We start from the raw sequence: 6,541 nt of genomic DNA on the forward strand, positions 1-6,541 counted from the left end.
AATATATTAGTGTTTCTAGAATCAGAGAGATAAGGTTGTTGTCAGGTTGCAACCACAGAGCCTCATGTCTCAAAGGCGCACAAGTCATTTTCCCAGACTTCCCTGCTGGTGAAGGACAGATGTGCTACCAATCAGAAGCACCCACAGGGGCTGAAGATTCCAAGAGAAGAGAGAACAGGCATTCCCAAAATCATCTAGTAGGTGTAGTGGTGGGGTTGTCTGGATAACCAATAATAAAGTGCTTGTGGCACCCAGTTCCAGGCAGCACTGTGCTTGTGAGATCTGTAACACGGCAGAGTGCTGGAAAGGGGTGGCCTGAGCTTCACAACAGATGCCTGCTTTTGTAACTGCCAGACCTGCCTGAGCGCATCAGAAAATGCTAACTTTGCAAGAAGAGGCTAATGTAGGGGAGTTACTTATACCAAAAGCGAAAAACTTGGGAGAAGTTAAACTAGCTGTGTAAATTTAAGTTTTCTAACTTGTCTCAACTGTGACTTCTTTATCTTAATAATATCTTATTACTAATATTTCTCCATGTGTTATGAGGAATACATGATGTGGCATATTTAAGCTGCACAAGATCCAGCAATAAGCGATAGTTATGAGTGTAGTTCCTCAGTTAACAGGTCCACTCAGACAACTTTTATACACAGGCTTACTCATTTCTTAGGACCTCAGAAAATTCCTGTATCCAGCCTCTTAGCAGCAAGCAGTAGAAATCCAACTATAACCAGCTTAATCACAAAAGGAGAATGTTGGGCCTGGCCAGAAGCCCAGCGGCTAAAGTCCTCGCCTCGAACACGCCGGCATGCCATATGGGCGCTGGTTCTAATCCCGGCGGCTCCACTTCTCATCCAGTTCCCTGCTTGTGGCTGGGAAAGCAGGCAAGGACGGCCCGAAGCCTTGGGACCTTGCATGGGAGACCCAAAAGAAGCTCCTGGCTTCAGCTCAGCTCAGCTCCAACCATTGCAGCCACTCGGGAGTGAACCTGCAGATAGACAATCTTTGTGTCTCTCTTCCTTTCTGTATATCTCACTTTGCAATAAATAAATACATAAAATGTTTTTTTTAAAAAAAGGAGAATGCATTCACTCATGTAATGGAAACTCCATGGGTTAGTCCTGGCTTTAGGTACTGTGGGATCTAGATGCCCAAACTATGTCATCAGAACTCTGTGTGCTTTAGTTTATTTTTCCACTGTGGACATGAGCTTGAGTATCCACAGGGAATTAAGATTCCAAAAGGAAAAGAGAAAAAGAGCAGACAGTCCCAGCATCATCTAGTTGGCACAGTGATGGTGGGCTCCCAAGCTGGTCACCAGTGTGGTTAACACAGCCTAGCCACTTATGGAAAAGAAAGCTGCTGTTTCCCACAACTCCAGCCGAAGTCCAAAAACTAATGCTGGCTGGCCTCAAGGATCATCTTCGGCGACCTGTTGACCCCTGGACCCATCACATGGTCAGAAGAAACCACAACTTACAGCTCAGCTGGTCCATATCCCCACACTGGAGCCAAAGAGTGGGTGACATCCTGTCTAAACCCCATGGACTGAGAAATAGGCAGGCTAGCTCTCTGAGAGAAAGGAAATGCTATCACTGGGAACAAGGATAGCCCACACTGACTATAAAGGCATAAACATCCAATAGCTCATCTTACCTTAGATTCCCACTTAGTTGCTAAGGAAAATATTTTGATTGCCAAAACGTTTACCTGTTTACCAAATCCCCAGTTCCCATGTCAGTTCACTTGTTGCTATTTTGAATCCCCTTTTCATTACACGTTGGCATTCGCTTCTCATGGTTATGTCTCTGTGTGGATGGGGCCTGGAAGGAGGGGCCTGGAGGAGCGTGGGCATTCTAACATGCATTAGGGACAGCCAGAGCAGGGCAGGTTCTGCCCAGGGAGAAGGCGCCATGTCTTAACCACCAGCATATTCCCTAGTCAGCGTATTCCCATCAGATTCTCTGACATCAAGAATGATGTTTTGTACAAAGTAGAAGAGAAAGGAGGCTGTCATATTTGTTTACCTCATTCCGCTGCCATTTATGAATCAACGGTGCAATTCAAAACGATTTGTTTAGTCTTTCTATCAACACATAAGAAGAGACAATAAAAGGAAACACAATGTACTCGAATGAAGGCTCACCAGCTCCAAGTGATCATCAATCTCCAGGAAGCCCACCCAACTTTGACCTTGAATCATGTCTCCAGTGGAAGGAGAAGTCCAGTGACTGGGAGACCTTGGAGAGACGTCAGCCAAAGCAGGAAGTGTCTTCACCCTCACTGCAAGCCCAGGTGGGGCTTACCATAGCAGCTCCCAGCTGACCACATCCCGAGCCAGGACACTGGCAGGCCACTGAGTTCCTCTGCCGATTTCTAGCCTCTGTACACCATTCTGCTGCTCTGAAGGAAATGGAAGAGAATTGTTCCTGGGCAGCTGAGAAAACCCTGCAACCAATCAATAATAATAATAAAAACACCCTAACATGAAGGAGTGGGAAATAGATTATTTTTAAGTATTGTCAAGTAATGGTAGTTCTTACTAGACAGTTGTTTATTGTTAGCTATTAAGTATGTTCCCATAGTCCCACTGTTCTACACATAATAGATAATTTGTAAATGTATCAGTCTAAAGACCAACAAAAGATGGTTTTTTTAATTCTTTTACCAAGGTACCTGTTCCTAAATGGACTTTGTTTATCCTACCTGGCGAGCAGTTGAATTTCACTGTGGGCAGTATTGACATTAATTTAGGCATCAATAATACATACACTTGTTTGGCTACTAATTTTGAGTTCTCACTTATGATTCAGAACAAACTTTCAAGAGTCATTTAGATAAACTCAGTGTATAATAATAGTCAAAACAAGAAAAGGAAAAAAACACTAGTAGAATGTTTTATAATAAAATAAAGGAAATTGGGAGAACATTATGCTATGCTTAGATAAACCTATCGGTTGTCTACCTGCAAAACTTTTTCCTGTCCTAGTATCTACAACTCAAGTGGAAAAAAGGTCTAAAAAAGAACAACTAAATTGATTAGTTCCTGTCCACAAATGTTTATCTCACTCCCACCAGGTGCAAGACACTGGTCTGAGGATACAGAAATAAATGAGAAATTCTTCTCAACTTCACAATCTGCTGAAGGGGACAGATGAACAGCACCAGCTGCAGCCATGCAATGCAGCAACGGCAGAACCAAGATAGGCACAGAACGTCAAGATGACAGACATCAGGCACCAGGGATACCTAAAGCGAAGATGAGAATAAAACCAGGAAAAAAGTGAGAGGTCTACAAAGTGACTTGGAGTGATGTTGTTTCTGTTATTGTTTGGATGTTTAGCAATGAGAGATACCAGCTTGAAAAAAAGGAGCAATGGGGGGCTAGCAAACTAATCCTCCATCTATGGTGCCAGCATCCCATAAGGGTGCCAGCTCAAGTCCCTGCTGCTCTACTTCTATTTCAATACCCTCCTGATGGCCTGGGAAAGCAGTTGAGGATGACCCAAAGCCTTTGGACCCTACACACACAAGGGAGACCCAGAAGAAGTTTCTGGCTCCTGACTTCAGATCAACCCAGCTCTAGCTCTTACGGCCATTTGGGGTGTGATCCAGCAGATGGAGGATCTCCCTATGTGTCTCTTTCCTTTTCTTTCTCTCTACAACTCTGACCTTCAAATAAAATAAACAATTCTTAAAAACAAAACAAAAAAAACCTTGTCCCAGTGCAGCCTCATAGGGGCCTGAGGGTATGGGCTTGCCAGAGTCTTGGAGGTTGGCACTGGTGTGGACATGCAGGAACGTGGGGGCTCACATCCAGGCAGGCAGAGCAAGTTTGGGGATTTCCTCCACATGCTTGGTCCTGAGCGGTAAGGGACGGGGAGGGGAGTGGAAACCCCTAAGTTAGCATGCTGACCTGGTATGCTGGATGACCGGGCTTGGGGAACTTTGAATGGGCTTCGATCTTGGGTGGGTGAAGGGGTAAGGTCCCAGGCCAGAACAGATGCCAGCAGCTTGGGGTCCTAGTGGGCAGAAAGAGCTGGCCAGGACAATATCCCACTAAAAGACTGGACTTCGGAAGACTGGGCTGGGGAACCCATGTGCTCTTGGGTGTAGGTACTGTGGATTGCTCAAGGAAGTGGGTATGGGGATGTGCGGGAGGGAAGACTGCTGAAGGAGTATGTTGCAGGTGAGGAATGATTTCTGAGGGACTTCCATTGACAAGAACATTGTACTTGCAGGTAAGCAAGGGGGCTGAGACCAAGTGGTGTGGAGGAGGGAAGCTAGAGACGTTTATGGGTAGGATTGAAGTGCCTGCCACATGGGAAACCTGAGCTGGGCTAGTTAGGATGGAACATTGCTGACTGCCACTCACTGGCACATACTAAACCTAGGACTGGGGCCCGGCGGCATGGCCTAGCGGCTAAAGTCCTCGCCTTGAAAGCCCCGGGATCCCATATGGGCGCCGGTTCTAATCCCGGCAGCTCCACTTCCCATCCGGCTCCCTGCTTGTGGCCTGGGAAAGCAGTTGAGGACGGCCCAAAGCTTTGGGACCCTGCACCCGCGTGGGAGACCTGGAAGAGGTTCCTGGTTCCCGGCTTCGGATCGGCGCGCATCGGCCCGTTGCGGCTCAGTTGGGGAGTGAATCATCGGACGGAAGATCTTCCTCTCTGTCTCTCCTCCTCTGTGTATATCTGGCTGTAATAAAAATGAATAAATCTTTAAAAAAAAAAACCTAGGACTGGAGCCTGCCTTGCAGGGCTTGATCACAGTACCCACTGGTGAGTGTCAGAACAGGGGATGGGTAGTGTTAGACTGGGCTATGACATTAACAAGTATGTGAGAGAACCAGGTCTGGAGGCAGATTCTGTGGGGGATAGGTGGGCTCACACCTGTGGAACTGCAATTTCCACTAAATTGCTTAAGAGCTGAGGGTAGTGAAGTGCTAAATTAGGCATGATCATGGAACCCTCTGACACCCTTGAGTACTGGGGTTTGGAACAGGCTGGGCTGATCCATGCTACAGCACCCACAGGCACACCCAAGAATAAAAGTGTGAGACAGGCTGGGTCAAAGCATCCACCAGCTCATACAAAGTCCAAGACAGAGGGGGCAGACTAAACCAGATAAGGGCCTAGCACCCACTGGCACATGTGAGATTTGGGTCTGGAAGTGGGCCTGGTAGGGGTACTTGGGAAACTCCCCTGGTGGGTCATAGCTCTTCTTGTTGAGCATGTGATTCAGGCATGGGTGTTGGTCAGGCCAGACAAGGCAGCTCCACCCATCGGAGATGTGTGGGTTCGTTGTGGGGAGGAGTGGGCAGGGGTGTTGGCAGACCAGGCAGGGCTGGGCCAAACCTTAGCACACTGGCATGGGCAAGAGCCAGGCTGGAGTGTGGGTCATGCTGTGCTACACTACCACACCTATCAGTTTGCACTCTGCCAACTGGGGGCAGAGTGGGCAGGGCTGGGGGCAGGCTGGGGCAAACCAGGCTGCAGCAGCCAAAGGCAAAGACCAAGACAGGAGATGGGCTATGCTGAGCTGTGTCAGCACAACCATTGGATTATGCAAGATCTGTGGCTGGGAGCAGGCCTGGTTGGGAGCTAAGGGGACACCTGGCTGGGTCATGGTTCCTACTGGTTAGGGTGAGAACCAGAATGGGAATGACAAACTGGGCTGGACACAACTGCAGTATCCTTTGGTATGGGTGTGGCATGGGTCTGGACTGACTGAGCTAGACTCTAGCACTTGCTGGTACTCATGAGAGCCAAGGCTGGTGTAGGATGGGCTAGACTAGGTCTCAGTACCTGCTGAACCACACAAGGGCTGGGTCTGGGCACAGACTAGGTGTGGCTGAGCTTTCTTTTTTTTAAAGATTTATTTATTTTTATTGCAAAGTCAGATATATATATATAGAGAGAGAAGGAGAGACAGAGAGGAAGATCTTCCTCTGATGATTCACTCCCCAAGTGACCACAATGGCCGGTGCTGTGCTGATCCAAAGCCAGGAGCCAGGGGCCTCTTCCAGGTCTCCCACACAGGTGCAGGGTCCCAAGGCTTTGGGCCGTCCTCAACTGCTTTCCCAGGCCACAAGCAGGGAGCCGGATGGGAAGCAGGGCTGCGGGATTAGAACCAGTGACCATATGGGATCCTGGCATGTTCAAGGCGAGGACTTTAGCTGCTAGGCCACGGCACCAAGCCCAAGGTGTGGCTGAGTTTTAGCACCCAACAATAACCACCAGAATCAGAGTAGGCTGGTTGGGCAAGGCCACTGTTCCCACCAGGACAGGAGGAGAACTAAGTCAGTGTGGGCCAAGGATCCGCTGGTGTGCACGATATCTGCCACTAGGAGGACGCCTGATAGAAGAGCTTGGGGAACTCCTCTGTCAGGGCACAGTCCCTGAAGGCAAGTGCAAGAACCAAGGCAAGGAGCAGCCCAAGCCAGGTTACAGTACCTGTCCACACACGTGTAGCTCAAGTCTGGGGCTGGCCAAGCTGTGCCAGTTCATAACACCCATCGGCAGCTCTGAGAAACAGAATG

The sequence above is a fragment of the Ochotona princeps genome, chromosome 12, assembly GCF_030435755.1.
Source record: "Ochotona princeps isolate mOchPri1 chromosome 12, mOchPri1.hap1, whole genome shotgun sequence".
NCBI lineage: Eukaryota > Metazoa > Chordata > Mammalia > Lagomorpha > Ochotonidae > Ochotona > Ochotona princeps.